This window comes from Prionailurus bengalensis, chromosome B3 (assembly GCF_016509475.1).
Source record: "Prionailurus bengalensis isolate Pbe53 chromosome B3, Fcat_Pben_1.1_paternal_pri, whole genome shotgun sequence".
Taxonomy (NCBI): domain Eukaryota; kingdom Metazoa; phylum Chordata; class Mammalia; order Carnivora; family Felidae; genus Prionailurus; species Prionailurus bengalensis.
The window spans coordinates 40261875-40273467 of NC_057355.1; positions in this window are offsets into that span (position 1 = coordinate 40261875).

Genomic DNA, 11593 nt, shown 5'->3' on the forward strand with positions numbered 1-11593 from the left:
ACATGGCTACTATCCATAAAAATCCCCTGGAGAGTGTGTTAAAGAGTCCCAGGCCCTACTCCTGGGTGATTTGATTTAAAAAGTCCAGTTTGGCAGCCCCAGGAATCTGTTTTGTTTTTGTAAGAAACTCTCCAGGGTTGTTTTTTGGGTTTTTTTTTTTTTCTTTTTTTTTTTTTTAATTGCTTTTGTTGTTGTTGACCTCCTGCACCCATTTCTTCCAGCCACTAATCTGTTCTCTGTATCTCCAAGCTTGGTTTTTGTTCTTATGGTTTTCTTTTTCAGATTCCATATATAAGAGAAATCATTGTGGTATTTGTCTTTCTCTGTCTGACTTATTTCACTTAGCATAACACCCTTGAAGTCCATCCATGTTGTCTCAAATGGCAAGATTTCATTCCATTTATGGCTGGATAATATTCCATTGTATATATACACCACAGTTCCTTTATCCTTTCATCCATGTATGGACAGTTAGGTTGTTTCCATATCTTGGTTATTGTAAATAATGCTGCAGTGAACATGGGGTGCATCTATCATTTTGAGTTAGTGTTTTTGTTTTCTTTGAATAAATACCCAGAAGTAGAACTTCTGGATCATATGGTAGATCTATTTTTAATTTTTTGAGGAGCCTCCCTAGTGTTTCCCATAGTGACTACACCAGTTGCGTTCCCACGAACAGCGCACAAGGGTTCCTTTTTTTCCACATCTTCACCAACACTTGTTATTTTGTATCATTTTGTTAATAACCATCCTAACTGTTGTGAGATGACATCTCATTGTGGTTTTGATTTGCATTTCCCTGATAATTAGTGATGTTGAGCATCTTTTCATGTACCTGTTAGCCATCTGTATGTCTTCTTTGAAAAGATGTCTATTCAGATCTTCTGCCCATTTTTAAATAGAAAAAAAAATTGTTGTTGTTGAGTTATAGGAGTTCTTTACATGGTTTGGACATTAGCCCATTATCACATATATGATTCACAAATATTTCTCCCATTCATTAGTTGCCTTTTCATTTTGTTGATGGTTTCTTTTGCTGTGCAGAATCGTTTTCTTTTCCACTTGTTCATTTTTGCTTTTGTTGCTTTTGCTTTTGATGTCAGATTAAAAAAATCATCACCAAGACCTATGTCAAGGAACTTACTGCCTATGTTGTCTTCTAGGAGTTTTATGGTTTCAGGTCTTACATTCTAGTCTTTAACCCATTTTCATTTAATTTTTATGTATGGTATAAGATGATGGCTGAGTTTTATTCTTTTGCATGTGTCTGTCCTGTTTCCCCAGCCCCATTTATTGAAGAGACTATCCTTTCCCCATTGTATATTCTTGGCTCCCTTGTTGTAAATTAATTAGCCATATATGTATGGATTTATTTCTGGGTTCTCTGTTCTGTTGCATTGATCCATGTGTCTGTTTTTACACCAGTACCTCTGAGGATTCTTATTCAATATAATGGGCCCAAGCCCAGTGTGTGTGACCCTCAGGGCCAGCAGATCTAGGCCTTCTTCTGCTCTGACAATCTGGCAGTCTTTCCTCATTTGTGGAGCAGACAGGTTGGGACCAGAATTATCTCCAGTCACCCAGGCCTACCCTCTGGAGGACCCCAGGCATTGAGGGGATCAGTTGTGGGAACTGTTCCATGATGAGGCAGCAGAGGTCAGAAGCCAAGACACTAGCGCCCCCGCCCTTCCCAACTGGCCCTGTGCAAAGACCTGCAGCAGTTACCAGAGAATCAAGACCTCTCAGACATCTCCACCCAGCGAGCAGGACTGGACCTGGAGCAGAGGCCCGTAAAAAAAACAAAATCTTCCATGCTTCTCATGGCTTCAACCCAGACACCTTGTTGGAATGTGTAGTGAGGACTTCTGCAGGCCTATACAGGCCTAAACAACGTCTGGGACCAGAACCCAGGACTCCTCAGGTCTATCCAGCCCCTGGGTGCTTTCCACTAAGCCTCAATGCCTGCCAACTTGAAATCACATTAAAAATATTCTTTGGCCTTAAAACTTGCTTTGAGTAACTTGCGGGCAATGCAAAACTATTTGAGAACGTTGGCAAGACGGCATAAAGTTGGTCAAAAACAAAACTGCACTTGAAAAGAATAAAATTCAAGTTCAATTTCTAAAAAAGCAGTGTTAAATCCAAACCCATTTGTATTCTGTTTGTTCTTAAAGATTTTTTAAGTAATCTCTACATCTAGCATAGGGCTCAAACCCACAACCCTGAGACTGAGAGTCACATGCTCCATTGACTGAGCCAGCTAGGTGCCCCTCAAAGCTATGTGTGTTTTGATTAAGGTAGTCTGGCCTCGGCCTGCCACCTTATTAAGTGCCCTTGATTAGAAGCGGCCAATTGGTAGGCTCCTCACTCATGTTGCACGTCCTTCCGCCATGCCACTCCTCCCATCCTTCGCCCACCTGCACAAAACTTCCCACTCCTAGGAAACTACTGCCTGATTTAAAATGGGGCATCAATCTGACCCCTGATTTCAGCTCAGGTCATGATCTCTCAGTTAGTGAGTTTGAACCCTATATCAGGCTCTGTGCTGATGGTGTGAGGCCTGCTTGGGATTTTCTCTCTCTCCCTCCCTCTCTTCCCCTCTCTGCTCACACCCTGTCTCTCAAAATAAATAAATAAACTTAAAAAAACAAAACTACTTTGTTAAAAAAATAAATAAAATGGGGGCATCAATCGGCACATTATAAATTTAAAATGTTTTTAGGAGGTGGGATAGTGTAGTAGTTAAAGGCATGGGTTCTGAAGCTGAAGGTATAGATCTGAGCTGAAACTGTAGCCTTATCACTAACTAGCTGTGTCACCTCTAGAAAGTCCCATATCCTCTCTGTACCTCAGTTCCTTATCTATCAAATAGGGATTCTGAAACCTCCCAGTTGGGATGACTGAATGAGATAGTACACAGGCGGCTTGTGGCATGGTATCTAGTAGCTATTTACTGGTTTATACATATTTATACCCTGCTGTGGTTCTGTAATCACTGCTACCTTTACTCTGATCATCCTCCTCATCACTGTTATGGTCAACAAATCTCTAGCATTTATAATGGAACTCAGAAAACCTGAGAGAACGCCTCCAACCCCACCCATGACTCAGCCTCTCTGGTCAGCAGGGTGTAAGGAAGCCACAGCAGAGGATTCTGGGAGTACCACCTGAGAGAGTAATCTCTACAGCTAATACTAAGGGTCAGGTGACTGTATTGGTGGCCCCTTGAAACAGCAGCAGATGACACACTTTGCTACCTGAAGGCAGGATCTTAACAAGATGACTCTTGGAGAGGGGGCCAGGAGGATGGCGGAGCCAGGGCACTGGGTGGCAACCAAGGTCTGGCCTGGAGAAGCAGAATGAAGCAAATTCTACCTTAGTTCTTGCTGTCACTTCTTTCCCCTCTACTCTGCCTCCTGTGTTCCCACCATGTTCCCTCAGAGCTCAGTGCCAGCAGATTGAAGAAGGCCTCCTGACTCTGGGAGTTTGGGGGTGGGGGGAGGTAGTGTCTCATAGACTATTTCTGGCTGAACTCTCAAGTTCTTTGCTCCCTTTCCGGGGGGGGGGGGGGGGGGAGGTGTGCGTAGATTGCCCTCTAGCTGACCCTTCTGCCTCCTTCTTATAAGGACCTTTTGTGATTACATCGGACCCACCTGGATAATCTAGGATAATCTCCCATCCTGAACCCTTAACTTAATCACATCTCCAAAGTCCTTTTTACCATGTAAGGTAACATAATTCCAAGGATTAGGACATGGATGTCTTCAGGGGACCATTATTCAATGTACCACAGAGGGGCAATGCTTAACCCAAAATAATATGTGACTAATGGTGGAATTTCAAGCAGTCACATAAAGGAGTTTTGTTGTGTTTTGCATTACTCTTTATACAAGGGACGTTTCTATTTTGGAACAGAACGACTACAGAGCAGGCCTTACCCAGAGGCCAGGGTCTCAGGCAAGGCTGGGCGCTCACCAGGCTCAAGCTGACAGCTGGCTCCACTCTTCTCCCACCTCTGGTAGGAGCCTCTGGGGGCTCTTCAACTTGAGTCAGCCTTCTGCAGCTGACAACAGTCTCCTGGCACCAGGAACAGCACCAGCTGAGGGGCTGCCAGAGCCTCCTCTCAGCCCCTGACCTTTCCACTCTGGGGACGGTGGAGGGGGTACACCCTCAGGTGAGGGCTGGCCTCTAACGATCAAGTGGAGAAGTCAGGATCCTCCCCTTCCTGGACCCTTCTTCTCTCTCAGCCCCCTTCCCTCCACACTTCCTCCCAGTCCCTCCCCAGGCTGACCTCTAGCTGCCCTGTCCTCTTATCTGGTGATTAGAGAATTCCTTTGGTGGCCCCTGCAGGGAGCACTCTTAGCCTGTTAAAAGAGGATTTAGGTAGAGATCAATGCTTAACTCATGAATAGTGGCTCTTAAGTGATGGTTTTTAGGCCCAGTAAAAGCTGGCAACTGGAAGGGGTGACCCTCCCGTCTCTTCATCTCATTTGACTATCAATTCTGTCTGTTGTAAAACTCACTGTAAGGAGCATCTGAGGCTCTAGGGAGCTCTGGAAATGAGCTAATCGGGGATGGGGAGAGGTTTCCAGAGCACCCCCCTCCTCCCCAGCATGGGACCTCCCAGTACGTACCTCTCCTCACTCTCCATTCTCAGGGCCAGGGCTTTGTTCCCAGACATGCTGGGGTCAGAGGAAAGCTTTAAGAATCAGGACTCTCCCAGAAACTCTCTCTGGTACGCACACACCCACTGGCCTCAGGGAGGAGTTGTGGGACATATATGGCTGCGTGCTAGGGACAAGGGTGGTCCTGAGTGGGCAAGAACTGATCACTCAGTCCTATTCCAGAGAGGACCCACTCAACTACCAAATCTTTTAAGCGTCTCCCATGAATTCAGCCCGGCACTAGTCCCTCTAAGAAGACACAGCCCCTGTTTCTAGGTGCTACACTCAGTTGGTATAGCCAAAACTACCACCAAAGAACCATTCACTTACTAATTCTTCCACCCAACAAACCTTTATTGCATACCAGCTGGGTGTCAGGCCTTGCTGGACCCACAATTAGGAAAAGGTGGGAAGAAGAATGAGAAATGGCCCGGCCTGGGGCAGGCAGGTCACCAGTGCTAGGTTGGCCAGCGTGGGGTCAGCATGGCAGCTGGCTGAGAGCAGGTCAGCGCCTGTGCTGGTGACGATGGCAGTGGAGGCAGAAGCACAGGCAGGTTTTGGGCCAATGAGGGCGCTGGAGGTTGCACTTTGCCAGCTCCCCCTGTAGACCTGGGTCCTAGCCAGCACCCCTGCTGGCTCTGCTCCCAACTCAGCAGTGGGGCACTCACCCCTGTCCCTGCCTCTCTCCCTCTCCTGGCGAGTGGCCCTGCCTCCTGCCCATTCTCTTCCTGAACCTGTCCTTATAAGGCCACCCACTCAGGAGACGTGTGTGTTGTCTGTCCTCTGGGAAGTTGCCGACACAGCGTCATCGGCTGTTTTACTGTTCCAGATTTTTAATCTATGATTTTATTTATTTATTTATTTATTTATTTATTTATTGTCATTAAAGGAATGTTTTAAGGCTTTGCAGAGACATTAACTGGGTGTTGGGTGAAGGCAGAAGGATGGAAGCCTGGGGCCCAGGACCCAGGATAGACTGGCCCCAGGGCATGGCTTAATCACAGATTCTGAATACCCTCAGCAGTCAAATAATCCCATGAACCTCAGCAGGCCCTGTGCTGAGCACAAGGAAGAGAGGGAGGATGGCCGTCGGAGCGGGGCATCGGGGACTCCACCATGAGGACAGAAAATCCATAAGCCACCAATTCTGGTGCAGCGAGGGCAGCCTCCAGGCAGAGGTGAGACCCCATGCTGCAGGAGCTTTGTGCCTGGCTGGGAGATCTAGGAAGGGGGCACAACTGAGCCAGGCCTGGCAGGATGGGCAGGAGTTCTTCACACAGAGAAGCGGAGGAAGGACATTCCAGTCTGCAGTCACCCAAGCGCAGGACAACCTGGGGCCGGAGGGGAATGGTGAACTCGTCAGTGTGCCTGGACCATTGTGGCTGGCCCTTAAGGAGTCTGGGCTTGGTGCTGCCGCCAGGGAGCAACAGTCAACACAGTGGAGCCAACAAGGATGATGGAAGAGAGACCTTAGCAGTCACTACAGTTTTCTGGACACCCACCTACTCTGTTCCCTTCTACCTATTCCATTCTATTCCAAGGTCACTCCCAATTTTAAGTGACACCAGTGAACATGGAGGAATTTCCTCCCCCAGCTGTGGGCCATCTTAGTGGGTCATCAGTCAAGATGCCCTGTCCTCCCCTGACCAGGGCATGGGCATGTGCCACCCACACAGCACCAGGCTGACTCTTCTGTGTAACCTTGGTATCTTGAGCATACTCATTCTGGCTGCAGCCTCGGAGGGCTGTAGACAGTTCCTGCTGCAGTGGATCCTTGCCACTGATCGGCTCCTATCCTTTCCCAGACAGGTGCTCTGGCCTTCCTGGGAAGCCTGGAGCTGCCCCAAGTCCTTCCAACAGAATCCTGTTCTCCTTAACTTAGCCAAAGATGATTGCTCTTGCTGACAGCCACAGCACCCTGATGGATGCAGTGAGAGAACACGAGTAAAGGCAGCAGCCAAATGGGGTAGGGAGTGTGTCCTATCACTTCTAGAACCTAGAGAAAGGTCTAAGAATGTAAAGTGGGATGAGGGAAAGGTGGTTGGAGACTTGCAAGCCCTGGTTCTCACTGAAGGGACTTCTCTCCGTCAGGGAGCCTACCTTGTGGTCCTATAACTGCCAAAGGGGCTGCCTCCTTCATTCCTCTGTGAAGCCCTGGGCACAGGGACTAAACCTGGTTTGTCTCTCTGACTCTGGTGCCTGCCACAACCGGTGGTTAGAGAATGTGCTCCAAAGTGTTTGCTGAATGAAGAGGAAGGAAGGAAGGGAAGGAGGAAAACCCACGAAAGTTAGCCCACTGAAGGGTGGCCTATACTCAAAGGTAACTGACTTCCACAGAGGTTTCACCAAATTGCCAGGTGAAAGACTCACCAGAAAGTATTAAGGAAAGCTCTGGGTACCTGGGATAACACCATCAGTGAAGTGATTTCAAGGGACAAAGGCAGCCAGTCCCCATTTCTTAAGTGCCCTGCCTCTTAGAGCCTGAAGGGACCACATGCGGGGCCTGGTGGCTACTGGGAGGGGCCTGGTGTTAATTGGCACAAGGCCTCCTAGTACCTCAGGGAAGGGATAGAGGGCCCAGTTGACTCATGACCCCTGGATGTGCTCTTTTGGAGAGAATGTGGCCCCTTTTAGATTGGCAGCAGAGCTGAGCAGAGACAAGCATGGGTCACCGTCCCACAGGCCAGAAGCAGTGACCACACTCTGTGTGGTGGACCAGGCTGAGCTCTGAGGAGAAGGGCAGGTGCTGCAGGTCGAGGAAGGAACACCTCTGTCTCTATGATGAGGGCCTCTGCTCTCTCCATCCCAACCCCAGGCTAGGTGGAGATAGGTGACCAAGGAGATGGCCTAGCAGCAGTTCAGGGCTGTTTTCCAGGTTTCTAGGTCACTACTTCTGAAGCTAAGTGTTGGGCGTTCCCCCAAGGGTTCAGGGCTTTCAGTTACTGGGACCAAGAATATAGGGCTGATACTTTTCAGTATGTGGTGAGAGGACTCACATGCCTGCCCCTCCACCTTACCTGGGCCTATGTCCCTAAGACAGTGCAGGGTCAAGGGGTTATATTCTGGAGACAATGCCTAATCAAGAGGAATGGTGGCAGATACCTTCAAGGCCAAAGCCCCACTCTGGCAATCTCAACCACACCATATAGTCATTAATTACCTTCTCCATCTGGAGTCAGAGCGACTACTACTGGCAGGACAACCCACTGCCCTCGCCTAAGGGCACAGGGCTTTCTGGTTTACCGGCACTTGCTGTGGGCCTCACACTGTCCTAAGCTCCTTCTGTGTACTATCTCACTCACCTCCCAACAGCCCTCACTGACAGATGCCACCTGAGGCTCCGAGAGGTTAACAGCTACCCTAGGTCATGTGGTCAGAAAGTGCTAGAGTTAGAATCCAGAAGGTCTGAGCTAGCAGCTGGAGTATTCTGGCTCCCCTCACCATGGGCCTGGCACACACATGCCCTCATCTGACCACATGACAAACATGTGCACAGATAGGCTATCATCTTCAGTGACAGATACAATGGAGGGCTCAGAAAGGTAATGCAACCAGGCCAACATTACTCAGCAAAATGGATGGCAGCGAAGGTCTCCAGGGTCCCCCTTATGTGTCCTGTAGGATCCCTTCGTTAAACCTGGTAAAGGTCAGGTCTGGCCAGGGCTGCAGGGAACCAGGCCCTACCTAGAGGCCGGGGCTGCAGAACTGCCTGGTCCCTGGCTTGGGATGGGACAGCAGAAGCTGTGCTCCCTGAAGCTCATGCATCTGGTCCTGTTTCCGTTCCCAGCCACTCCTCAGAGAGCCTCTAAAGGTCACTTTTTTCCCCTCAAATTCAAGTGGCTCGGGAGGCAAAGGCCCTAGCTTCCGGACACGGAGGCACCACCCCTTCTGGTAAGATGTTCTTCTGGTTCCCATCACTGTGTAATCAGGCCAAGGCCTGATGGACATTTTCCAGTATCCTTTGCTGTGCCCAAACCTAGCCACTCAGTGATAGAAGCCTGGAGAGACCAGGGCCAGAGGGGACAGGGCATGTATCTCAGCAGGAAAGGATGGCACACTCAAATTGGGTCATCAGAGGCTCTTTGCAAGGGCTGGAAGGCTACTACAGGAACAGTGCAAGACTAATGACAGAGAGGCTCTCACCACTCCTGGGCCTGGAGAGTGAGTGGGAGAGGAGCTGTAACTTAGGCCACTGAAGGGAGATCAGTGTGAGGCAGCCCTCCAGGGAGGGGGCTGAGAACAAAGTCCCCTGACTTCCCATCTTCCCCACCCCTCACCTTCTGCTGGTGCCTCTCTTCTGAACTGGAGTCAAGGGAGCCCAGTGATTTACCCCCCAAGGGCAGCCTCCTGGGGTGAGGAGCAGGAGAAGGGGAGAGTGGACCTGGAAGGGCAGATGGGATCCGTGCAGCAGAGGGCAGGGTGAGGGGCTTGGCACTGGAACTCAGGAAACATGTTATCTAGTTTCCATATTTACCACCTCAAACACCTGCTGTGTCTCCCCACTTCCTACAGAATAGGGACCAAGTTAGCCTGGCATTCAAGGCTGTTTACACTCAGATTCCAACCTACCTCCCTAATGGGAAGGCTAGTGGTGCCTCACATAAGTTATCTGCACAACGACTCTGTATACGGTTAAGTCTTATAATCACAAACATTTCAAAAAGAAACCAAGTTTGCCCAGGTGACACAGCTGGCAAGTGATGGAGCTGGAGTATGAACCCAGGTCCCCTGATGCCAAAGCTGATGCTTACTGATCATGCCATCCTGTCTCCTCACTGAGTGATAAATGCACAGACTACAGGACAGTACTTGGCTTGTCCAAAGCCTGCCTGCCTCATGAAGAGAGTCCTGATAAAGGGAGCGGGTGGAGAAAGGGATGTGGAAGGTGAGCATAACACATGGTGGCCTGTAGGTTCTCACATCACTCTTACCAACCCTCCGGGGCAGGAACTGTCCTGTTTGGAGCTGAGACACATTCATTTTAGCAACATGAAGGTACTTAGCTGTGGTCACAGGGCAGTTACTGTCAGAGCTGGGGTTGACTCCAAGATGAGCTGGCTGCCTGGCAGACACAGCTGGCCCTCTGCTGAGCCTGCAAGATCCTCAGTCCCTTCTTTCCACCCCCACCCCACTAGCAAGCTCCCTTTCTGAGCACCTGCACTTCTCTCTGCTAATCAGGACTGGGGGTGGGGGGGTTAGGCGCATCTACAGAAAGCCCCTGTTAGAATGAAAATGTTACTGAAAAGCAAAGCACACTGGGCCACGCTCAGGATTATCAAAATTAGTGTGTGTGAGAGAGATTTGAAGGGCACAGGTGCCCAGATCCCACATTAGAGTTCAATTCCTTCGTCTCTGTCCACTGAATGAAAGCGGAGGGCTGAAAGAATGGGACGCCAGAAGGGCGAGACTTAACTAGAAAAATAAGGATGGAGGTTTGGAATCAGGGAGGGTAGGCCTGATCGGTCATTTGGGGGGACCTCCCACAGGTGTCCTGCAGGCAGCACAGAGATGCAGCATGGTGTGATGGGAAGAGGATTCTGGAGATGTGGGTTTTAGCTCAGGGTGGTCCCCTGCGTTGCTGTATGTCTCCGGGCTGGTTACTTCCCCCCAACCCTGACTTCCCTTTCCTCCCTGTAAAAAGAGACAGAATACCCTTGCACGAGATGTTTATACCCTGGCCCAAGACCCTGCAGCCTCACGGTAAAGAAGGCTCCCTTTACCTTGTGTTAGTTGCTGAGAAACCAGAGAGGGGGTTCCACCTTTCCATGCTTCCCACTCCAGCTGGGGCCGAATCATGTGGGTTGCAGAGGACACCACATGGATGAGTCCTTAAAGACCCCTCCACGGGAGTCCCATGTTCTGTGCCCAGGATCAGGTGCTCAGAGGAGGACTCTGAGCTGGCATCTGTTTCTCCCACCAGCACAGTTAGCTTGCCCCTATTACTGGCAAATGACAGCAACCTGAAGCAAAGCAATTAGGGTGAAAATGAGACCCAGCTGCTTGGGGCCAAAGGAAAATAAATGGACAGCCCTGTGCATATTCCAGTATTCCACTGCCGAGAGGAGCGATTCCTCACAGGATGATTAGCACTTCCAACTCCAGTGTCCTCCCCTCTACTGAAGGCAGAGAAGTGAAGGCAGAGCTGCTGTTGTTCTCAGATCCCACTCTCCCCTGGAAGTACAGTGAACCCCACAGCGCATCACCTCCCCATGAAAGCCTCCCCTGGTCGCCTGCCCTGCCCCTGCCAGAAATGAGACTCCTCTCCTCTGAAATCTGACAGCCTCTATGAATTTTTCCTCTGATTGATCAGTTCATTCATTCATTCTTTTGACATTCATTGAGCACCATTCATTCATTAAATAATTAAGCCCCTACTATGTTCTAGTCACTGTTCTGGGTCCTGGTGATAGAGCAGTGAAAATCTCTGCCTTTGTGGAGCTCAAGTTTTAGTAGGAGGAAACAGACACTAAAGAAGTAAGTTTAGCATGGTAGATGATGCTAGATGCTATGGAGGAAAATAGGAGAAGGGAGTAGAACAGCAGAGAAGGGGGAAGTAGATTTTATGGCGGGGGGCCGGGGGGGCTCAGGAAAGTCCTCAGAATGAAAGTGATATCTGAGCAAAGGCCTGTAGGAGGTAAGCAGTCATTCAGGGGCTAAGTGGGGGAGGTATGAGTGACACAGGTACCTGTGCAAAGGCCCTGAGGTTGGAATGTGCTCAGTGTGTTTGAAGCAATGTGGCCTGGGGGAGAGTGGTAAGAGATGAAGTGAGGGAGGAAATGGGGCAGGGGATTCTGAAAGGACTTGGGCTTTCACTCGAGTGAAATGAAGAACCACCCAAGGGCCTGAATGGAGAAATAACAAGGTCTGGCTAATATTTCATTAGTATGGCTCAGGCTGACACATGAGCAGACTGAAGGGAAGCAGGCCCT